The 24470-nt window shown below is 45.5% G+C and overlaps 1 protein-coding gene and 1 long non-coding RNA gene across 5 annotated transcripts in view; one reads left to right on the top strand and one right to left on the bottom strand.

Moving 5' to 3' along the window:
- The window catches only part of LOC310756012, a 58945-nt gene extending 57453 nt beyond the window's left edge, over positions 1–1492 (bottom strand). Inside the window, exon 1 of the long non-coding RNA XR_014544642.1 lies at positions 1264–1492. This is a non-coding gene — a long non-coding RNA (uncharacterized lncRNA). The remainder of the gene's footprint in view (positions 1–1263) is intronic.
- Positions 1493–10931: 9439 nt separating this feature from the next.
- The window catches only part of TIMELESS (timeless circadian regulator), a 59814-nt gene continuing 46275 nt past the window's right edge, over positions 10932–24470 (top strand). For 2 of the 4 annotated variants that reach the window (XM_083599182.1, XM_083599180.1), the window contains exon 1: positions 10932–11190. The gene's annotated coding sequence lies outside the window, so the exon portion shown is untranslated. Of the gene's footprint in view, positions 11191–13486; positions 13777–24470 lie in introns of those variants that run through there. The other 2 variants (XM_083599183.1, XM_083599181.1) reach the window with 1 other exon arrangement.

Here is a 24470-nt window from a genome sequence, read left to right as displayed (position 1 = left end):
CATATAAATATATATATATATATATATATATATATATATATATATATATATATAGGAAGGCATTGAACAACATCTATTCCCTTCACATCTCTCCATTTAAGGCCCCCACTGTGTTCCACTGCTAACTTCCTTGGAGACAGTTCATCTAGCGTAGGATTGAGAGTCCAATTCAGGCTCCTTTGTGCTTTGTCACAGCCTTCTTTCACTTCCCTCCCTGCTCTGATCTGGTCCCTATCTCATCTCTGTGGGTTTATGCCAGCAAGGGATTAGGGAAGGGAAGTAGCAGGTGAAAGGGAGAGAGCAGAGGCCAAGAAGCAGTGTTTTGACCACCCTGTGGGATCATGGCTGAGGTGACATTTGAACCAGAGATGTCCCAGTTCATACTCTCAGCCATTGTACAGCTTCCCCTCTCTGACATCTCCCTCCGTTGCTGCTTCCAGACATTTTGGGAGGAAGTGTGGACAAAAGGCATCCTGCAGGTTGTATGTTGCCTGCTTCCGGTTCTGGGTATTTTACACTGATCTTCCTGGCTTTGTTGATCTTCAAGCAACAAGAGACGGAAGGTTCTCCACTGTGTATGCTTGGTTCTGTGTACTCTTTATCTATATAAACAGTGCGCTATAAGCACTCAGGCATGTTCATCAAAGGCGAAGGACATGGCTGGAATTGCAAGACCCTGCTTTGAAAGCAACTTTGAAAATCCTGCATTTTCTGTTCTCCATGCGCAGTCGCTTTTGACATCATTTCACGTCCCTTTCCTCATCTTCTTACAAGGAGACTGTATGCCATCTTACCTTGGTCATGGTATCCCCTGAGATTTCTGCTTAGAGAGTGAAAGCATTTACATATATATAAAAGGCATGAAGGCTTCCTTTAATTTAAAAAATGAAAGCATTGCCCAAAATATGTAGCATATATTCTGATCAAAATAAAAATTAATACATAATAAGATGAGGGCAAATAACAAACTCAAAAGATGCCAGTTTCAGACAGCTCACACCTGAGAATCCTCAAGTTGCAAATTCAGTTTATGCCTTGAGAATTAATTAAGTTTCTGCAAGTTGGGGGGGGGGGAACGACTCGTGGAATTATCTTTAGTGGTGCTATGCTTTGCGCAGGCAGAAGCTTCCACCTTCTCCGTAGCTGAGCACAATGTGAGACTTCCGCCATGACTCGGGAGGTGGATGGGTAGTTTCTTGATCTTAAACAACTTGGGTCTCAGATCAAAACAAACAAAAAAAAATTTTTTCCTTCCAGTAGCACCTTAAAGACCAACTAAGTTAGTTCTTGGTATGAGCTTTCGTGTGCATGCACACTTCTTCAGATACACTGAAACAGAAGTTGCCAGATCCTTCTATATAGTGAGAAGGTGGGGAGGGGTATTACTCAGAAGGGTGGTGGGAATGGGTGATTGGCAGATAGCTGTGATGAGCCTGTTGACGACTCTTAACGACTGCAATAGGTCTTACAGGAAAAAGCAATGGGTGAGAAGGTGAAAAATGGCTTTGTCAAGATGGCTTTGGGTCTCAGATGAATTGGTTGAAAGCCTTAAAATATATATATAATTATGAAATACAGAGAAGAACAAGCCTCGCTGAAGGGAATCAGCATGGTTTTTAAAAAGGAAAGTCCTGTCTTGACAAGCTTTTCGAATTCTTAAAAATATCAACAAATGTGTGGATGGGGGCAATCTGATAGAGACATTAGTGTTACAAAAAAAAAAAACAAAAAACCCCCACCATTTGCTGAAGGCCCTCACCAACTGATCCTGAGAAAATTTAGCCGTCATGGTATAAGACTGCCTTTGTCAACCGGGTACCCTCCAGATGTTATTATTATTTACTGAAGTTATATACCACCTTATACCCGAAGGTCTCACGGTGGTTCATAGAACAAGATCAACATATAAAACCACAATATATATAATCAAAATAAAACAACCCAATAACACCCCCTCAAAAAGAGCCACATTTTACAAGGGCATAGGATGTTATTGGACTAACTCCCATCAGCCTTAGCTAGCAACATCTGGATGGCACAAGGTTGGCAAAGGCTGGTATAAGAGGACTAGAGGATTAGAAGGTAAGGATATATTGATTTCCCCCCACAATGGAGGGAAGTAACCCATAGAATCCCTCAAGGACCGGTGCTATAGAACATAAACCATTCAGAGTCAGGATAAGCCATTTATAGACTGCATTAAATTACTAGTACAGTAGCAGTAATGATCCAGCACAATTTCTCCAAACTGGGTGAGTGGGCACCATAGTGCAAATGAGATTTAAGGTAAGTAAAGCAATGCACACTGGGACCAAAATATCCCAACTTGACATATACACTGATGGGATGTCTTTTACTTTACAAATAAAGACCTTGGGGTTGTGATGGACAGCTCAATTAAAGTTTCACTAATGGCTTATATACACTTTGCTTTCCTTCGCTCTTTCCACGATTTAAAGCTCTGTGTCCATGTGACCTTTTGTTGTTGTTGTTCCAGAGCCTGTGAAAACCTGCTCTTTAAAGCTGAATTGATGTTTGCTCTGATTCAGGTTTAAAGAGCAGGTTTTCGTAGGGAAAGCTCAGGATGAAGAAGGAGGGGCATTCGGACACAAAGCTTTTAGGGAAGTGTGGATAAGCACTAAATGTGCAGCAATAGTTGGAGGAAAAACAAATCAGGACATAAATTTAAAATAAAACTGCTGGTCTCGGAATGCCAATGATATAAAACCAATAGTGTAGTGCATTTAGAACGCTGTGTACAGTTTTGGCGTACCATCTCAAAAAGGAAAGAACAGAACAGGAAAAAGTAAAAAAAAAGGGGGGGGACAACAAGAATTGTCAAAAGGTTGACGCCTCTTCCTTAATCATTTGTAGCTTTTTAGTTCAGCAAAAAAAGCCATGGGGATGGGGAAGACATGACAGAGGCTTATAAACTCACGAATTGTGTAAAGAAAGGGGACGAGGGGGAAAATATTCCTCCTAATAGTATCTCAGTTGATTGGGAGTAAATTCAGGGTGGACAAAATGAAGGAACTTATTCACACAATATGGTCAGTTGTGGAATTGGATGGTCACTGGCTTGGTGGTTTTAGAAGAAATTGAGTCAACAGGCACAGAGAGTAGGTCTCTCAATGGGTATTAACTATTCTAATTAAATGGAACTTCCCTGTTCAGAGAGGTAGTTTATCTGAATGTCAGTTGTTGTTCTCTGGGCGTCTTTATTTATTTATTTTAAGGGAGGGGGTCATTGCTGCCTTCATTTCTAGCTTGTGGGCTTCTGAGACGCTTCTGACAAATGCATGTGGGGAAAAGGATGATAGACCAATTGGGCCCTTGGTCTGAAACAGCGTAAGTCATGTTCTTACGGAGCTAGATGAACCGTTTGTCTTACCCAGCATAGCAATTCTTTTATGCTCTTTATTTACCACCAGGGAGTAGATCATTTTCAAGTGCAGACTGACCTGTCTAGACATTTCCCAAAGGAACTGTACTGTAAGAGTCCTGCGCAGAGATGGGAAAGACCTGTTGGAGTGAGAGCAGGTGACTGATGGTTTCATAAGAGAGGAAACTCGGATGAAGTGAGATTGCAGATGTTTCCACCTGAAAGCAAATGCTTGTTTTCTGCAGTGTTGGCATGTCTTAGCGGTGGATCTTATTTTTCAGATATATTGGTGTGAATTGGTTTTTGGAGTCTCTCTGCTGCAACGTATATAGTAAAAACTGATGTGATTTCAAAGCCTCATCAATGGACTCAATCTGGAGCCACTACGTTGAGGTCTGTGGGATTATATCCACCATCATATAAAGCAACATGAACAGGATGAAATCACATGACTCTAGAATCTCTCCTCTGCAATAGATTTACTTCATGTGGGTCAACAAGTGGTTTGAATCTGGACTCACTTCACAGCAGCCAAAGGGGTTACGACTGGAGCCAATGGAACTGAAAATGATAGCACTGAGATAGATAGATTAGATAGATAGATGATAGATAGATAGATATAGATAGAAAGAACAGGTGATATCAACGACCACTCCTCCGAAATCAGCAGACGAGCAGTTGGTGTGAGTTCAGTCACTTCAATGAAGTCGATGGAATGACACCCCGTTAGCTGGGTTTTACTGAAACCAAAAACTGGCCCATCCAGAAGATTTGCTGTGTGTGAGACACCAATGATTTATTTGTTCTTCCTCGCTTTTTTCCCATGCTGGATGGTAGCATGTCGCCTTTTCCAATGAACAGATTAACCTTCTCTTTCACAGGTATAAAGAACTCCTTTGGTTATTGTGTTGGAATTGTATTATTTAATTAAACGCTGTAATTTATTTTTGGTAATAGCTCTCCATCAGGGAAATCTGGTAGCTTGACGTAGTTAGAAGGACACTTTCCACGACAAGGATTATATAGGCTCTGCGATACATGATATGTTGCAGAAAATGAACTCTGGGTTTTATATATTCAGGCCTTCAGCTGCTCCAGTTCTGATCTGCTCAAGAAATTAAATACTACTGACCTATTAGACCTTAAGATAAAGAGGTTCAGGCTGAAATTCTAAATACACATACTAGGGAGCAAGCTCCATTAAATCTAAATGAATTTACTTCCAAGTAAACATACATAGATTGCCTTCTAAGAGTTATACCAAGGCATTTTATCATAGGATAAGTTTATTGACGGCGACAAGTACGGTAATCAACAGATTTCAGTGAAAGTGTGTCTCCTTCATGTCCTGCTTCCCAGAGGAATCTGGTTGACCACTTCATACCAGATGGATCTTTGACGTGATCCAGCGGAGCTCTTCATGATATCTGTCATTGGTATACAACAGTCAGGATTCCTGAAGTCTATTTCCAGCGTTAGAAGCAGAGTCAATATTTTTAGCCAGAGGTGAATTTTACATTCCAATCTGGATTGTGCAAATGTTGCCAATTACAGGATGTGATTAGGAAATTGCTTTAAATTTAAACATGCATGCAAGTCAATTTGCTTTACGCACCCAGGAAATGCCTGGAACTTTCGGTCAAACCCTGAGACCGAGCAACCAAACCTGGAAAATGTTTGTTGGGTAGAAACACCTCGCAATTGGTTAAGAAGCAGCTAACAAAATTTAAGGACTTCCATACTCTTGCATCCAAACAGAAATTCTTCTTAGCATTTCCAGTGGTCTCTATTGTAACTGGAGCTTTCCTGGGCTGCATTATTCCTAAATGAAGGAGGGGAAGGAAGCATAACTAAAGGAAATGTGCTTTATTGCTCTCCTCACATTTTTAATAGGACTTGCAACGTTACTAACCCAGATCTTTGCTTACTGGCATTGCAAAATCCCGTCTCCACTACAGTACACATTTAATAAATCCAAATTCTCAACATCTGGAGGCCTGCCTCTTGCCAGACATAGGGTGTCCCTTAGAAGAGCTGCAAAATCGCTGATCGTCCCATTTTAAACAGCCATACAACGCAGATGAGATTGGCGATAGCAACATGCCATATTTGAGAAGAGGTAACAAAATCGGGGCAAAACACACACATGCTGTGCACCATGGAGAATTCCCTCCACAGTCTCCCCACATAGACACTACCGGTGAATTCACATAGGAAGCTGCCTCAGACCTTTGGTGCACCCAGGTCAGTATTGTCTACACTGCAGGGTTTTGGGCAGGGATGCTGTGAATTGGACCTGGGATCTTCCGCTTGCAAGATGAGCTACAGCCCTTCACATTTTAGTCGTGTGGCTGTGAGCACACGCCTTGCTTAGTTTTCTTTTTCTCTTTTTGTGTGCAACGCACATCGTTTCCCCAAAGCTTGACTTTTCCACCTGAAACATAAGATCTGAGAGAATTATAGCATGTATTTACCTCAAACCGGTTAAGCTATCCACATCCTCACACTTCCACAGTGGTTGTAGATCATTATTATTATTATTATTATTATTATTATTATTATTATTATTATTCCCCCTGTCCTCAAAATGGTTGCAGGTCTTTGAGGTGGTTTCTCAAGTCTTCAAATCAGAATTGTCTGTAGTCTCAAAATTTCATTTCCTAGGACCCCCCTGGAAAAAGCCAGTTTTCTCCTTGTGGTGTACGAATACACCCCAAGACAAGTTTGATCGAAGCACAAGTACCCATTATGCCCATGTAGCAAATGTCTCCTACTTCCTGCAACTGTTTTCCTTTAGTTCATTTCCCAGTTTTATCATGAAAATGTAATGAATAAAGGCCGGTGTTCCCCATTTCTTACCTGGTTATTTGATCACAGGTTGACTAAACTTTCAGCACTTGAGCACTGCCTCGGAAACAGCCACAACTAATTTTTTTTTTTAAATGCACATTTCGGTATCAGCGGCACTTTTGGAGAGAACGCTGTGGTGTCAGCACATTCCAAGTATGCACATTTATTTAAGAATTTCCACTGAGTTCAAATGGGTTTATTTCCAAATAGGAGTGCATAGGCTTGTGTTGCCCAGTTGGGCCTGTTGCCAGGCTCTTTTCTAGAGTCCCACATCTTTCTGACCCATGTAGATGCCCACACAGGCAGCTTCCATCCACCCCAATACAGTGGTACCTCGGGTTACATACGCTTCAGGTTACAGACGGTTCAGGTTACAGACTCCGCAAACCCAGAAATATTACCTCAGCTTAAGAACTTTGCTTCAGGTTGAGAACAGAAATCGCGCAGCAGCGACGTGGCGGCAGTGGGAGGCCCCATTAGCTAAAGTGGTGCTTCAGGTTAAGAACAGTTTGAGGTTAAGAATGGACCTCCGGAACGAATTAAGTACTTAACCCGAGGTATAGACAACTGAGAGCACTTCCAGACAGGAACTTATTGTGAAATTAGTGCTGCTCGTGCGCCAAAGTTTTCCCACCACCCACCCAACATTATCAGAAGAAAAATGCCAGCCTGTTCTTTTTCTGCGTTTAATTCTGAATTTCCCATTCTGCAGGAAACTCACTTAAGTCAAAAAATAATCCTCTGTACATCCACATTTATTACAGGTGTGAAGGCTTATTTGCACTTCTTTTTTGGAGGCCTGTTTCCCACAAGAATGGTGAGGTTTCAGTGGGTGGCCTCTGTTGCCGGACCGCTTCTTCTATTCTCACCTGAGCAAATCCTTGCCATTTTGTTTCTGGCAGCCCAAATGATACAAACATACCTATATTTCTAAGGGACGCGGGTGGCGCTGTGGTCTAAATCACAGAGCCTAGGGCTTGCCGATCAGAAGGTTGATGGTTCGAATCCCTGCGATGGGATGAGCTCCCGTTGCTCGGTCCCTGCTCCTGCCAACCTAGCAGTTTGAAAGCACATCAAAGTGCAAGTAGATAAATAGGTACCGTTCCAGTGGAAAGGTAAATGGCGTTTCCATGCGCTGCTCTGGTTCACCAGAAGCGGCTTAGTCATGCTGGCCACATGACCCAGAAAAACTGTCTGTGGACAAATGCCGGCTCCCTCGGCCATTAAAGCAAGATGAGCTCTGCAACCCCAGAGTTGGCCACGACTGGACTTAACGGTCAAGGGTCCCTTTACCTTTACCTATATTTCTATCAATTGCCACCTGCAGAGGGCACATGGGAATTTCAGCAGCCTGGTCCAAATGATTTCTTCTTCTTCTCAAGATCTCTGCACAGTGCATGTGGGGAATCAGCTGGGAAACTGGAATTGCAGTACATACTGTACATTGAAACTTAAAATGTATATATATTTACACACACACACACAGAGACACACACAGATATCTTCCCCGAGACCTCTTCATCAGTATTTCAATATTTAATTCCTCCTGCGTTTATATTGTTGCAGGATGGGGGAGGAGAGGAATGTGTGGCTGTGTTGTTAAGGATCACAAGGCACTACAGGGTATGGATATTGCCACCACCCACTAAAACAAATAGCATACCCTCCAACATTTCTCCGATGAAAATAGGGACATCCTATAGCAGATAAAAGGTAAAGGTAAAGGGACCCCTGACCATTAGGTCCAGTTGTGACCGACTCTGGGGTTGCAGTGCTCATTTTGCTTTATTGGCCGAGGGAGCCGGCGTACAGCTTCCGGGTCATGTGGCCAGCATGACTAAGCCGCTTCTGGCGAACCAGAGCAGTGCACAGAAATGCCGTTTCCCTTCACGCCAAAGCGGTACCTATTTATCTACTTGCACTCTGACGTCCTTTTGAACTGCTAGGTTGGCAGGAGCAGGGACGAGCAATGGGAGCTCACCCCATTGCGGGGATTCGAACCGCCGACCTTTTGATTGGCAAGTCCTAGGCTCTGCGGTTTAACCCACAGCACCAGCTAAATATCTGTCTTATGCAAGACCCCGGTATTATTTCCTTTGCCTTCCCCCCAAAGAGACACCAAACAGATATTGTACCATCACCATTAACACCACCTTGCGGGGCGGGGACAACATGACACCATTTTGTCTATTGTGAAACATGATAACTAAGGGCTGATAATATCTGTTTTGTGTACTACTGGTGCATATATATATATATATATATATATAGGTGCACACAAAGAGGTACAGAAATATGGGTGCACATACCTGGAACAGATGAGGGCAGTGGAGGGTGGGAAAAGAGGGAATGAGGGAAGGGAAGTAAAAATAGAGGACAGAAACAGTCTGTCAGGCTCTGCCCACTGATGTGTGGATGGCATAGGGCTGAATAGCAACAACTATCCAAACAGAATGTGGAAGCTAAAATGCCAGAGAGAGAGAGAGAGAAAGAGACCCAGAGAGACCTGAACAACCCTTTTGTAAAATAAAGGCCCCCCAAGTTATGGGCTATGAAGTTCACAGGGAGACAGAAACCTATTGTGAACCTCCCTGAGGACATCATATTGAGGCTTCAGAAACTTCTTGATTTTTCTCCTTCCAGCCAAATAGTTCTACCAAACCCAGAAGAATCTAGATTGCAACCCTGGACGGACTACCGTTATTCACTACTGTTGTTTTAAACTTTTAACCACACATCGAAATCTATTTTAAAAAGCAGGTTACACTTAAATCCGCCTTTCTTCAAGGAGTTCATTTTTTTTTCATAACATATTTATTAAGATTTTTTTAAAATATTACAATAAAATAAAAAAGAAGAAAAAACAGATAAATAACAAAAATACAAAATAAAGAAAATTTAAGAACACATAGATTTTCAATTGCTTATTTTCCTTTAACTTGTTTCCCGGACCTCCTCATACCTCCCTTTTTTGTATTCCACTACAAATTGTTAGTTCAGCAAATCCTTACCATTATATTATTACCTATTTATAATCCTTTTTTTTCATATTCTCTTAAAGCATTACAGCTGGAAACCACTTAACTTCAATCCAACATCATTCTAACATTCATTGATTTTACAATATTTCTGTAGATAGTCTTTAAATTTCTTCCAATCTTCTTCCACCGACTCTTCTCCCTGGTCTCGGATTCTGCCAGTCATTTCTGCCAATCCCATATAGTCCATCACCTTCATCTGCCATTCTTCCAAAGTGGGTAGATCTTGTGTCTTCCAATGCTTTGCAGTAAGTATTCTTGCTGCTGTTGTGGCGTACATAAAAAAAGTTCTGTCCTTCTTTGGCACCAATTGGCCGACAATGCCCAAGGAGTTCAGAGTGTTTTAAGATTGGCTGGTCGTTTATCCATCTCCAAAAAAGTGGAAATGCATCATTATAGGGTCATCGAGTCCAACCCTCTTCAATGCAGGACTCTCAGCTAAAGCATCCTTGACAGGTGGCCATCCAATCTCTGCTTAAAAGCCTTCAAGGAAGCAGAGTCCACCGCCTTCCAGGTGTCCGGATACAGTGGAACCTCGGGTTAAGTACTTAATTCGTTCCGGAGGTCTGTTCTTAACCTGAAACTGTTCTTAACCTGAAGCACCACTTTAGCTAATGGGGCCTCCCGCTGCCACCGCGCCACCGGAGCACGATTTCTGTTCTCATCCTGAAGCAAAGTTCTTAACCCGAGGTACTATTTCTGGGTTAGCGGAGTCTGTAACCTGAAGCGTATGTAACCCGAAGTACCACTGTATTGTTATCAAGGGACATGAGTACATCCATCTGCCTTTGTGAATGGGCCTGAAAGCTTTCTACCAGGTGTTCCTGCTGCGATGGGTTAGGCCGGGATGTAATTTTAGGGGGAGAGATTTTTTGATGAAAAAAGGCATGCTCTTTGCAAAATATACTTATTCACAGCATAAAAGGTATCTCTCTGATTGTTTTTTTTTTTAACTTCCTAGTTTTCAAATGACTTAAGATTTTGACAGATTTTTTCCTGAACGCCTGGGGTCAAAAGAAAGCAATTTAAAACCACTGTTGTTGAGACATTTCATTCCGAATCTGCTAGACAGAGCCAGACACAGATTATGCTGACAGGTGAGTGTCCTGCCCAGCCCGCAGCCCCCAAAATCCTGGCTACACCCAGGGCTGGATTTAGATTTGATGAGGCCCTAAGCTACTAAAGGTAATGGAGCTCTTTAAATGTCCAGCTGTCCTTTGTCAACAACAAATTCTCATTTGTTGTTGTTTTTTTGGTGTTGAATATATTGCATAGCTGTCAACGTCCCCTTTTCTTGCAAGGAATGTTATTTGGGATAAGGGAATTTCCCTTAAAAAAAGGGAAACGTTGACAGCTATGATATATGCTATAGGGTAATTTATGGACCTAATAGGTATATAAACCCATAAGAAAATATGTATTTTATCAAAGTACATCCAGTGTTTTTTTCCCTTTAATTTTTTGGGTGGGGCCCCAAGAGAGTGGGGCCCTAAACTATGGCTAAAATCCGGCACTGGTTACGCCCATGGCTGCTCGCAATGCCTTCCTTTCTGCGCGCACCTCCCCAACGGGCTGCAAAATTAACTTTTCGCTCCACCCCGTCGAAAGCGGGGGCGAGACTGAGGGATCGCTTAAAAGGGCAATGCCAGGCTCGCGCGGCCGAGTTGAACTGAGTGGGCCTTACTTCTGAGCAAAAGGCGGCAGAGCCCTGCGCCTCCTCCGGCTAAGCCGGGCCTGTCGCCGGTGGCCCTTTTAAAAGGAGCGAGAGCGCATTCGCGCGCCATTTGGAATCCGGGAGGCGCGAGGAAGTCGGCGGCGCGGACGGGGAGGCGCTGCTGCTGCTGCTGCTGCTTCTCTTCCCGGTGCAAAGTTAGGGCGGGAAACGACGCCGGTGCAGATGGAGCGGCTCGCGCGGGGCGGGTAAATATGGCGGTTTGGGGAGGTCGCGGTTCAGGTTTGCAAGGCGCATCGCTTGGGGAATGCGCGCAGCCTGGCGCTACCCGGCTGCAGCCCGGTTGGCGTTTGCTAGGGAACAAGTACAGTGGTACCTCGGGTTACAGACGCTTCAGGCTACATACGCTTCAGGTTACAGACTCCGCAAACCCAGAAATAGTACCTCGGGTTAAGACCTTTGCTTCAGGATGAGAACAGAAATCGTGTTCCGGCGGCGCAGCGGCAGCGGGAGGCCTCATTAGCTAAAGTGGTGCTTCAGGTTAAGAACAGTTTCAGGTTAAGAACGGACCTCCGGAACGAATTAAGTACTTAACCAGAGGTACCACTGTAATGGGATGGGGGGGGGTGTTGGCAGGCAGTGTTACAATATGGCCTTGCCTTATCCAAGATGGAAGGGTAGCTCTGTCAGAACAAGTCACAACTTGTTTTGAAATGAATCCCACTGGCTTGGGTAGAACTTAGTTCCCAACTGGGTTGTTGAGATATATTTGGTCATTTTCCGTCCTCCAATTTTTCTGCAGATTCATGTTTGCGTACACATGCTTTAGATTTTAGTTAAAGGGGGAAGATAAACTAATCCCAAAGCATGTCTAAGCTTCTAAATACAGTGGTACCTCGGGTTACATACGCTTCAGGTTACAGACTCGGCTAACCCAGAAATAGTACCTCGGGTTAAGAACTTTGCTTCAGGATGAGAACAGAAATTGTGCTCCGGCAGCGCAGCGGCAGCAGGAGGCCCCATTAGCTAAAGTGGTGCTTCAGGTTAAAAACAGTTTCAGGTTAAGAACGGACCTGAACGAATTAAGTACTTAACCTGAGGTACCACTGTAGTATGGATTGGGGGGGGGAGACTAAGTCTGAGGTGTTTCTGCTGGCAACCTGGAGAAGGAGCTTGGGTTTGGGCGGAGGGTCCGGATGGGGGCATTAAGAGCACTCAGATGCCGTTAGTCAACCTTGTTGGCCTTGGCAGTGGTGAGGTTTTTTGGGGAGGTGGGGGGACCGCGGCTTTAACAGCCCACTCTGCGTCATCAACTGTATTGGGGGCAAGAGCCCCTATTCCTGTTGTTGTTTAGTCGTGTCCGACTCTTCGTGACCCCATGGACCAGAGCACGCCAGGCACTTCTGTCTTCCACTGCCTCCCGCAGTTTGGTCAAACTCATGCTGGTAGCTTCGAGAACACTGTCCAACCATCTCGTCCTCTGTCGTCCCCTTCTCCTTGTGCCCTCCATCTTTCCCAACATCAGGGTCTTTTCCAGGGAGTCGTCTCTTCTCATGAGGTGGCCAAAGTATTGGAGCCTCAGCTTCAGGATCTGTCCTTCGTGTGCACTCAGGGCTGATTTCCTTCAGAATGGATCGGTTTGATCTTCTTGCAGTCCATGGGACTCTCAAGCGTCTCCTCCAGCACCATAATTCAAAAGCATCAATTCTTCGGCGATCAGCCTTCTTTATGGTCCACCTCTCACTTCCATACATCACTACTGGGAAAACCATAGCTTTAACTGGGCGACCTCAAAACCAATCAAAGTTTGTAAAGAATGTATTTCCGGCTGCAGCAAGAAAGGGGCGCGGATGTTTTGACACACCAAGATCTGCGCGCCGTACAAAGGCTTGTCACTCATACTTCTATGTTATGTGTCCCCCCCCTTTTATGATTTGATTGCCTAAATTATGCCAATAAAGGCCGAATGCGTGTTCTTCTCCAAAGCTTTCACGCGAAAACAGCATGATGAGACAGCATTGGTTCTCCTTTGCGTGATGAGCTGTTTTATTAGTTGCGAAAAGCACGCTGCAGCCGGAATTTTTTTATTTTGAGCACACTTTCCACCCCTGGCAGTGATTTGTTGGTTTTGGTCACCCAAGGAATGGGGGCGTTTCTCCGCCCCCCCCCCAACATAAGCAAGCATTGCGCGGTCCCGGAGACGTAACGGGAGGGTTGCGCTTGGAGATGTTATATTCTGAGGATGGAGATTTGTGAGAGAGAGGAGCATACTTCTCGCCAGGCATTCGCGCTAGCTGCCAATAACCCCGCGGCCGCTTAAAGCCCACCGATTCCCCCCGGTGGGATTTCAACAGCTAGCTGGGTGCCGTAGCTCCTGGGATTTGCAAAGCGAGGGCGCGCGCGTTTTGCAGAGCCTTGCCTCTTGCAAACCTTGCTTCCCTCTTGCAAGCCTTGCGGCAGCTGCTCCTGCCCTTTTCCCGCCTTCGCCCTTCCTATAGGTGCTCGGGAGGTTTTTAATTTCGCAGGAAGGCAGGACTCGCGCACGCGTCTCCCTGGCACAGCACCGAAGGCCTCTTCCCGCGTCGAACAACTTCCGCTTGCGCGGAGGCTGTCATTGGCGGCTGCACGGCTTTGCGAGCATCTTGAAAACGCTGGAGACGCCGGATCTCTCCACACACCCTCCCCGCGCTCTGTTTTCGGTTTTTCTTGGAGATCGTAACAACACGGGGGAGACTTCTCTTTTTAAATAGCAGTAATAATCAGGACCTCCCAGATCTTGCAAAGATTTCCTATATTCCATCTGCTCCAGATTAACGACCCCGCGTTAAATCCAGGTAAGGAAAGCACCTTTTCTGCCGTCCTTGCAAAACTTCTCGGCGTTGTTTTGTTTCGCCCTTGAGGTGGCTGCTTGTTCCGGTGCGTTCTGTGATTGCCCTGGCAAGGAATGTGATGGAAGATAAAGAGGACATTACATGGTCGTTGCTAACCAGTTTAGTGTATCTCTGGGGTTGATCATTGGAAGTAATAAATGCATTTCAACGTGTGTGTGTGTGTGTCCCACCCTCCATCATTTATTTCAAACGTGTCTCCAACTCCTCATTTGTCATTTCTCTAGGTATTGCTTCTGCTGAAGGGTGACTGGTTTTTCCCAGCACTCAAAAGCAAAGTATTTGTATCTTTGGGGAAATGCAGCCTGCATTGCTAGGTGCCCACAACACCTTTACCATTCTGTTGTTCACAGCACCCTGAATGGATTGAAGGTGCAGGAGCAGTAGGAATGCCTACTAGTATAGATGAGCAGCAGCACTACTTATAATTTTACATGTTTTGTATTTTTTTTTATTGCAAGCTGCTGTGAGGACCTTGGAGTTAAAAAGTGGGGGGGGTGGTGGATATAAACAAATTTTGCCATCTCTTCTTGCCTGGGCAGAGCATTAACTTTTCGTTTTTGCTCCTTTAAATTCTGAGAGTTCAGTACTTGCAAAATTGTGCAATATTTGGTTGTTTTATTAAACTAGGAATAACTGTTCGTCCTCATCTTTTTCCATCTCTTTAGCCATATAAACCTGTTCTGTTTCCATTACATTGTAACCGGCTACAGCTGTGCTACTGATGCTGACCAACACTGACACAAGTATAGAGTTAAATTTACATTATTCTTCTCTTCCCTCCCCTCCCTCAGTTTTACATTCACATCAATCCTGTGAGGTAGGTTGCACTGTGAGACTATGACTGGCCCAAGGACAGCCAGTAAACTTCATTGAGGAGTCTGCAGTCCTAATCTCCCCTACTTTGTACTACTTGGTTGTTGTTGTTTAGTCGTGTCCGACTCTTCGTGACCCCCTGGACCAGAGCACACCAGGCACTTCTGTCTTCCACTGCCTCCCGCAGTTTGGTCAAACTCATGCTGGTAGCTTCGAGAACACTATCCAACCATCTCCTCCTCTGTCGTCCCCTTCTCCTTGTGCCCTCCATCTTTCCCAACATCAGGGTCTTTTCCAGGGAGTCTTCGCTTCTCATGAGGTGGCCAAAGTATTGGAGCCTCAGCTTCACGATCTGTCCTTCCAGAGAGAGAGAGAGAATGCCTCCACTGATTTATTTGGGAAGATTTAAAAGCTAATTCAAATAATTCTTTTAAGTAGTGTGCGTAAGGATAACTGACTTCAGGGGACATCCAAGTGTCTTTAAGGCAGCATTCCCATCCTGTGGACATTGAAGAAGTCTTACTTATGAGTAAAATTGCATAGGCTAGCATTGGAGAGTGGGGGAGGCATATACTATGGTGTTTTTGTCCTCCCATTGTAAGTGATTCACTTGACTCAAGGCTCTTTTGGTACTTTTCGGCGAGTGACAGTTTTCATTATTCAACACCTCGAGAGGCTGTGCAATGAGCCCCACGTGCCCCCTTCCTTTCCCTTCTCCCTCCTGCAGCCTCCCCGCACTGCTAGGTGTTCAAAAGGAACGCTAGCGTTATTATCACATGCAAGTGCCCAGCGCTGCCTTCCACTCCTGTCACGTTGCTTTCCTATATTCCTTTCTCGGCTGCTTTGCCCTCCTCACGTGTGCATGCCGGCTGCTCCCACCCCACCCTGCTTGCAGAAACAGAGGTCTGATGATCCAGGTAGGATTGGTTGCTGGGTTTCCCCGGCAGCAAGCAATTTGTCTCTTCTTCGCTCCCTGCTTAATTTCACAAACTTGTAAATATACGTGGCTTGCTCTGTTGCTTGCAGTTTTATTCAAACCTGTTGCTATTTCATTCCCTCTGGAGATCTGTATGATTTGCATAGAATATTAGGTGGTCATGTGTGTGAAGACTTTGGCTGGATATGCAGATCTGTCGCTTTCCAATTTTTGCTGCTTACTCGGCTGTGATGGAAGTACGCTCTTTGCCCTTTCTAAAATTCGGCTCGTTTGGAGAAGGAACTTCCGAGTGAACTCTGGTGCCTTGCAAGCTGATGAATCTGCACTAGCCTTTAAAAATCCTGGAGAGACTGTGTTTTTTTGGGAGTGGGGGGGGAGGTCTTTGCCACAACTGTACAACGCAGAGTTCTAAGACTGCAAAAACCACTGAGTGCAACAGGAAAAATGTTTCTGTGTGCACCAGCGGTAGGGCTGGTTTTCAACATCACGATATATCACCACCTAAACGTTGTGATAGGGATGCGGGTGGCGCTGTGGGTTAAACCACAGAGCCTAGGACTTGCCGATCAGAAGGTCGGCGGTTCGAATCCCCGCAACGGGGTGAGCTCCCATTGCTCGGTCCCTGCTCCTGCCAACCTAGCAGTTCGAAAGCGTGTCAAAATGCAAGTAGATAAATAGGTACCACTCTGGCAGGAAGGTAAACGGTGTTTCTGTGCGCTGCTCTGGTTCGCCAGAAGCGGCTTAGTCATGCTGGGCACATGACCTAGAAGCTGTACGCCGGCTCCCTCGGCCAATAAAGCGAGATGAGCGCCGCAACCCCAGAGTCGGCCACAACTGGACCTAATGGTCAGGGGTCCCTTTACCTTTACCTTTTTAAACGTTGTGATATATCCGTATATCACAATGTCTGACATAAGGATGGAACTATGTAGAGGCGAAAAGTAGGGCTTGGGCGTTCAACATCGTGATATATCACTAGCTAAACAGCGCGATGTAGCATCGCAATTCGCGATACGTGACCAGATCAAAAGTTATGAAACCGTTATTACGCTATGGACATCAAGCTGGTTTTGGATGATATATTGCCCAGCCCTAGTGTGTGAATTAAAAATAGCTGGGGGAGTCTGCAGTACCCCCTTCCCCCATGCACACTGGGACTAGTCCCCCTCCATCTAGATATCTGATCACCTTGTGAGTACTGATGGAATCAAGGTAGCTCATAGTTGTCTTGTTTTTTCACATGTGAAACATGCAGGAATAGTTTGCAGAACAGTAATCTACCATAGGTTATTTGAGGAGGGCTTCAGTACATGCTGGTGATGGTTGGAAATGGGGTAAAATGCATGAGTTGTGCAAAATGCTTGCAAATGGGAGAGATTCAAAGTGCTGTCGTTGGCCAGCCAGGCCCTGTAAGTTCTGCCACGCATGGGCAAAATTTGCTTTGGACACAAAAGGAGAACGTTTTTCTGGCCATCTTAAAATGATGCCGTGTCTCTTTTGAAACACCTTATGCTGATCCAGCGGCTGGGGGTGGGGCCGCTTTTTTGACCCACTTCACATTCACTGGCTTTTGTTAGCGCACAGCGGTGCGGAGAGCGGTTGAGAATGCGGCCTGTTATGCAACTCAGGTACACTTTCCCTGGTAGGCTATTGACTTTCTCATACTTCCCCAGGGGGCCAGTTTCCTAGGAAATTTGAATGAAACTAGGCCCCAGAAACTAAACCACAGAGGCCCCAGAAACTGTGCTGGCTCGCCAGATGCAGCTTGTCACGCTGGCCACGTGACCCGGAAGTGTCTGCGGACAGCGCTGGCTCCCGGCCTCTGAAGTAAGATGAGCGCACAACCCTAGAGTCTGGCAAGACTGGCCCATACAGGCAGGGGTACCTTTACCTTTAGGCCCCAGTCACCTGCGGGGAGGAGCAAGAAACCACATGTGAGCTGTGGCTCACAGGGTGCCTGAATAAGCCATGGTGTGCAGGGTTGTTTTGGATCAATGCGGTTGCATTGCAAGAACTGAGGCCAGTGAGGGCTGAAAACAGTTTTCCTAGGGATTCTCATTGTCTTCGTTTTACTCCAAATCTCAAGAAAAACCCAGGGTCCTGGTACCCCCAAAGACTTACCTGTGCACACAAGAATTCTTTCTTTCCTTATCTTAGTTTTACTTCGTTTTAACTGCAAACTCAAAGAGATAGGAAAGTTACCAGTAGTGGGCGCCATATTTTATATAGGGCTTTATAGTGTGTACAGCAGGCCTTTGCCCCCTGATGTTGTACTCCAGCTCCCATCATCATGGGCCGTTGGCTATGCTGGTTGGGACTGGTGAGGGTTGGGAGCCCAGTAACACCTCAAAGGTCACAAGTCCTCCCCATTCTCCTGGGTTTGCATTCTCCTGGTCCCAATCCCACGCTTTGCATATGATGTCCCAATCCTTAAAACAATCCCTGTATGGTAGGTTAGTGTTTTGTCCGTACTGGAGATGGAGGTGAGTCACAGCTTGCCCAAATCACATAATTATAACGCAAGAATTATACAGTGGTACCTTGGGTTACAGACGCTTCAGGTTACAGACGCTTCAGGTTACAGATTCCACTAACCCAGAAATAGTACCTCAGGTTAAGAACTTTTCTTCAGGATGAGAACAGAAATCGCATGGCGGGGGAGGACACCAAATCTGTGTAACGTTTTGAATTGCTTTTATGGTATTTTTGGTTTTATGGTACCTTTTGTTTTATACCTCCCTGATACAGTGGTATCTCGGGTTACGTACGCTTCAGGTTACATACGCTTCAGGTTACAGACTCCGCTAACCCAGAAATAGTACCTTGGGTTAAGAACTTTTCTTTAGGATGAGAACAGAAATTGTGCTCTGGCGGCACGGCGGCAGCGGGAGGCCCCATTAGCTAAAGTGGTGCTTCAGGTTAAGAACAGTTTCAGGTTAAGAACAGACCTCCGGAACGAATTAAGTACTTAACCCGAGGTACCACTGTATTGATATCTCCTAGTTGATATGCTGTTCTAACAGCCGAGTGTCAGAATCTCCTTTGCCATGAGTGAATTAGGGCCAATGCCTACAAACAAATGCATGGAGGACACAAAATTGCTTGCTGCACCAGTGAGCTGTTGATAAATGGTGGCTCACCCAGTGTTAGATACTCAGATGTTTAATCTAGGTGCCAGATGACTCCTTAAACCGGTGGTTTTCAACCAGTGTGCCGTAGCACCCTGGGCTGCCTTGAATGATGGTCAGGGATGCCGTAGGCAACACTGGCCTCTGTCCCTCCATCGTCTGATGCCCTCTCACATCTCTGCCTCCCAAAGGCTTGCACAGCTGTTTATTGCAGCAGCCCTGGCTATAAGCGTCACAGGTGAATGGTGCCTCCCAGAGGCATCTCTATTTGGGGCAGGGGCGGGCAGCTCAAAGACTGGGACAGCAGCTACGGCTGCCCAGAGGACTCTGAAGGGGAGGGGAGAGGAGGCTGAGGGAACACTACACAAGGGAGAGTGTTCAAAAAAGGGTGAGAGGCTGCCAGCTCCTCAGGCAAGGAGTGACACAACTGGGCTCCTGAGCCACACAAGGGTGCCTCAGAATGAATATAGTTGGTTAAGGGAGCCATGAACTCAAAAAGGTTGAAAACCTCTTCCCTAAACCAAGGCTGCAGTTACCGAAACGGAATGTCTATTTGCCATTTTGGGACAAGACTGCTCTAAAGTCTTTATTTTTCAACTGATGGATGGACTGACTGACTGACTGATTCTCAGTTAAACATCTGGCTAGTTCAGATGACAGGCTTGAAAGCTAGGCTAAGAACTTTGAGAACTTAAAAGAAGAAAAGTCACTTGATCCAGGGATATATATTGGCTTATTCCAATCTCTTTTTTCTCAATGGTGCCTGCTCCTGCTCAGGCGGCACAGAAAAAGCAATTAGGTCCCAGAAATACTTTCCGATTGTGCAGATAAAATATGAGTGATAGAATTCTACAGGATTGGGGGTATTAGTGTGTGAAAAACGGTCCAGATCCAATGATCCCCAGGCATGCACCTCCAGATAGTGATGTCAGGTGCCATCCTGGTGCCCAGGCATTTTCACTTGGTCGCAAGTGGCCGAAACCCAGGTGCAAAATGCACCTAGCGTTTGGCTAATTTTGAACGCTGCACACCACGCTGATCTGGTTAACGCTGTCCTTTTCCCTGAATTTTGTAGTGGTTCAAAGAGATCTACCTGCTGCTGCTCATGTTCATGTTATCACACAGAGTAGCTGCAGCAAAATGAAGTGGCCACTGTGGAGATTCTGGTTCCAAGATGCATCATCTTTTGGTTTTGAATGGAGGAGGTGGCAAGGTTCAAGCCTGACTGGGAGGCATGCTGCATAACCTCCGATGGTGGGTGTGACTGATCTTCAGTGGAAGATCTGCACTCCCCTGCGGGCATCTCCTTGCATAATTAGAGTTGCTTCACATGTTCCAGGATTAAGCCCTGGGTTTCAGAGTAGGTTTTGAGGCAGAGCCTGATTCAGAGCACTGGGCCTAGACCCATAGGAAGAGAAGGATTCAGTGTTAACAGGCCATTTAGAGTGTTTTAGCAAGGCCTGCTCAGCCATCAGGCAGGGTGCAGGTGCCTCAGGCAGCAGAAGCCCCTGAAGCAGCGCCCCCACGGCCGCCCTGCCTGTACCGCTGCCAGCGACGGACAAGCAGTGCCAACATCTGTGCCAGTTTCGGGTGAGATCACATCCATTTGGGGTGTGAGCTCACCCCAAATCAGCATGATCTCGCCTGAAATCGACACGGATGCAGCACAGCGGTTGCGGCAAGCAGTAGCGGCGACAGGTCTGGTGGCGGCAGTGTTAGAAACTCGGAGATATAATCTTTGTTGTTGTTGTTTAGTCGTGTCCGACTCTTTGTGACCCCACGGACCAGAGCACGCCAGGCACTCCTGTCTTCCACTGCCTCCCACAGTTTGGTCAAACTCATGCTGGTAGCTTCAAGAACACTGTCCAACCATCTCGTCCTCTGTCGTCCCCTTCTCCTTGTGCCCTCCATCTTCCCCAACATCAGGGTTTTTTCCAGGGAGTCTTCTCTTCTCATGAGGTGGCCAAAGTATTGGAGCCTCATCTTCAGGATCTGTCCTTCCAGTGAGCACTCAGGGCTGATTTCCTTAAGAATGGATCGGTTGGATCTTCTTGCAGTCCATGGGACTCTCAAGAGTCTCCTCCAGCACCATAATTCAAAAGCATTAATTCTTCGGCGATATAGATACAAGCTAGGTGCCAATTGTCTCCTTAAACCAGGGTTATAGTTGGCAAAACAGGCTGCCTAGTTGCCATTTTTGGGGCCGGACTGTTCAAAAAGTTGTATTTTTCAATACGACTTTTAGGTTCCTGAAATTCATTCCGATGGTGCCGATAAAATATACCCGATAGAGTTCTACGGGATGTGGTTGCTAGTGTGTGAAAACAGTCAAGATTCAAGGACCCCTCAGGCTCGCACCTCGAGATGGTGGAGACCTCAGGTGCCATCTTGGCGCCTGGGCATCTTCACCTGGTCGCAAGTGGCCAATAGCCAGGTACAAAGTGTGCTTGGCGCCTGGGTAATTTCGAACAGTGGTCAGCCTGCCCCTACAGTGCTGGTCTTACTTGCCAATTCTCCATAACGAGACTTCAAGCTGCCGCTTGCCAGAGGTTGTGCTAAGATGTCAAAATCCCAATCTTCCCCCACTGAATATTGCATCCACCTAGCCAAGATACCCCAGAGGTATCTGAGCATGAGTCTTAAGTTACCGTATTTTAAGACTCACTTTTTCCCTCCTAAAAAGTAAGGGGAAATGTGTGTGCGTCTTATGGAGCGAATGCAGGCTGCACAGCTATTCCAGAAGCCAGAACAGCAAGATGGATTGCTGCTTTCACTGCGCAGTGATCCCTCTTGCTGTTCTGGCTTCTGAGATTCAGAATATATTTTTTTTCTTGTTTTCCTCCTCCAAAAACTAGGTGCGTCTTGTGGTCTGGTGTGTCTTATAGAGCGAAAAATATGGTATGTGGTTGCAGAAGAGGTTTGGGCTCCCAAACATTTCTCCTCAACTCGCACTCACACATACTCCCTGCTGCATAGTGACCTGGGTTATCGTGACATCCTAGAGACTGGAAAGTAGGTTAGAATTCTGCAGCGCTTTGTGTAAGTGGGCCAGTTACACAAAACAGGTTACGTCCTGTCATTTCGAAATCAGTGTGAACTCCAGGATTGGGGTGAGTTAAGAAGGGGTTGCCTTGTCGAGAAGTGGGTGGAGAAAACGCATCTCCTTTTCCTGCTCCTCTTTAGCAGCTCAAAATTTTGCCAGTTGTCTGCAGTCTTCTAGTTCCCAGCAGCTTCTCTCTTTCCCTCTCGTCTTAAAAGCTCCAGGAATTTTGGAAGCAGTCCAGCTGCATTCGTCTGAGGAGTTTGCGTGCATGAAGCCCCAGGAACTGGAAGGTTCTGCTGGTAAAATAAACTTAGACAGGAGTAACGTGAGAAATCCCTTCTCTGCTTTCTGATCTGTAGGCCAGGAAAGGAGTTTTATCTGTCCTCCCTCTCATGATATTCTTCATGGTTCTTTAAGGCTGTGGCAGTTCTGTGTTATCTCTGCTTCAATAGCCTTGGCTATTGGAAAAACCAAGGTTCGGGGCATGGGTAGGCGATGGCAGAAGCATTTCTGAAGATCTATAGTCAATTTGCATGGAAATCTTAGTTTGCCGTAGAGAAGACCTATGCAACAGCTCTGCCTGTTTTAGCATGCTTTAGCTTCTAAGCAAAGGGTCTGCAGATTTTGGCTGAGATTAATAGCCAAGCATTGTTTCCGGTGAAGTGCCACTTTTTCGCTTGTTGACCTGCAGAGACAAGGTAAGTCTCGTTTGCATCCCCTGGCAGGGGACAAGTAGCAGCTGTAGCACGTTTAGGGCAACCTTTCTTGACCATTCACCTGCTGGTGGTAATATTTGAGGATCGCAGCTTCTGAAGTTTGCTAATTGCCTGGGAGAGGGGGGCAGGGAGCTGCAATTAGCTAATTTGTGGGGTAATAAAGGGACGCGGGTGGCGCTGTGGGTTAAACCACAGAGCCCAGGGCTTGCCGATGAGAAGGTTGGCGGTTCGGATCCCTGTGACAGGGTGAGCTCCCATTGCTCGGTCCCTGCTCCTGCCAACCTAGCAGTTTGAAACCACGTCAAAGTGCTAGTAGATAAATAGGTACCACTCCGGCGGGAAGGTAAACAGCGTTTCCGTGCGCTGTTCTGGTTCGCCAGAAGCGGCTTAGTCATGCTGGCCACATGACCCGGAAAGCTGTACGCCGGCTCCCTCGGCCAATAAAGCGAGATGAGCGCCACAACCCCAGAGTCAGTCACGACTGGACCTAATGGTCAGGGGTCCCTTTACCAAAAGGGAAGAGAATTGCATAGCAATAGGAGAACATGGATTGTATGAACCCGATCTCCTAATGTGGCCAAACAAAGGTGGTCTTGGTTGTGTCTGCCTGATAGCCAATTAGTAGGTGATCAGTTTGGCGTCTGTTGATTCTGCATTCGCAAAGAATTGTGAATTTTTGCTTGGTTGTGTGACTACTGCAGTTGGGAGACTTAGGCTCTTGAGAACATCCCTTTTAAAAAAAAAAAGCTGTGTGGATAAACATGAGTTCACATAGTCACTTAAGATCAGGCATAGGCAAACTCCAGCCCTCCAAATGTTTTTGACTACAATTCCCATCATCCCTGACCACTGGTCCTGTTAGCTAGGGATGATGGGAATTGTAGCCCCAAACATCTAGAGAGCCAGAGTTTGCCTATGCCTGCTTAAGATGGTTCTTCTGTGCATCCTAGGCAATGAATTTGTATCTCAGTTGGGAGACTATAGGAGAGTCTGTTGTATTAATTTTTTGTAGCCAACATGTATTTATATAGAGAATAGCATGTTGCAGAATACGCTTGCGAAAAACCGTCAGGGCAGTCCCTCTGACTTTCAACACTGCCCTCAGTAATTACTTGGGCCACACAGAAAGTGGCATGTAAAAGTGGCTGTAAAAGGTTTATCAACATCTGGGGAGGTGAGAGGGAGTGTATGAGAACTATGTGGTACTTTATTTCCTTTCTCCAGATTTTGAGATAATGGCAAGAGTTGGTACTAGCTTTTCTTGCTTGCTGAAGCCAGACATACTGTACATGATTTTATTTTTTGCATTTTCATTCTGTGTTTCTCCCCTCAATGTGCCATATATGTTTTATCCCCATCCTCAGTTAATTCCCACAACAACCGATGTAGGTTAGGCTGAGAAGCAGCAACAGAGTGGGGATTTGAACTCTAGCCTTGAAGCCCAGAGCCTATTAGAACAACAATCAGCAGAAAAAGGAGGGGTCACCAAGGAGGACTGCGCTTCAAAATATTAAAATTGAGAACAATGTGGGGAAAGCCCCCTGCGTGATTGTAGAAATAAGGAATGGTCAAATAAAACAAGATAGTGAGTTATACCAGCGACTGACTGATCGCGAGAGGAGGTTGTTAATATCAGGATTGGAAAATTGTGAGGTAATAAAGAAGATAGCAGAAAGATAAAGGATGGGCATTTGGCTTTTGAAATCCAGAACACGGGAAGTCCCACTGAAATTAATTAATTCGGATTATATAATTGGCTATATTGTTTTTTGTATGTGGAAAGATTTGGTTTGAATTTGTTATTAATATGAATATTTTTTAAATTGGAAAATGAATAAAAATTATTTACAAAAAAGAGGAAAAAAAGAACCCTAGCCTTGTGAGGTTCTTTTTTTTATGAATACATTTTTATTAATTTTTAACGTATTAATTAACATTCATACAACAGAACTTCACATCTTATACAATATTTTTTGGACTTCCGTCAATGCCTCTGATGA

Source organism: Podarcis filfolensis (genome assembly GCF_964270895.1).
Source record: "Podarcis filfolensis genome assembly, chromosome: 2".
In the NCBI taxonomy this organism is placed as follows: Eukaryota; Metazoa; Chordata; class Lepidosauria; order Squamata; family Lacertidae; genus Podarcis; species Podarcis filfolensis.
Note: the sequence above shows the minus strand (reverse complement) of the source record. Positions and strands in the feature narration are given on the sequence as shown.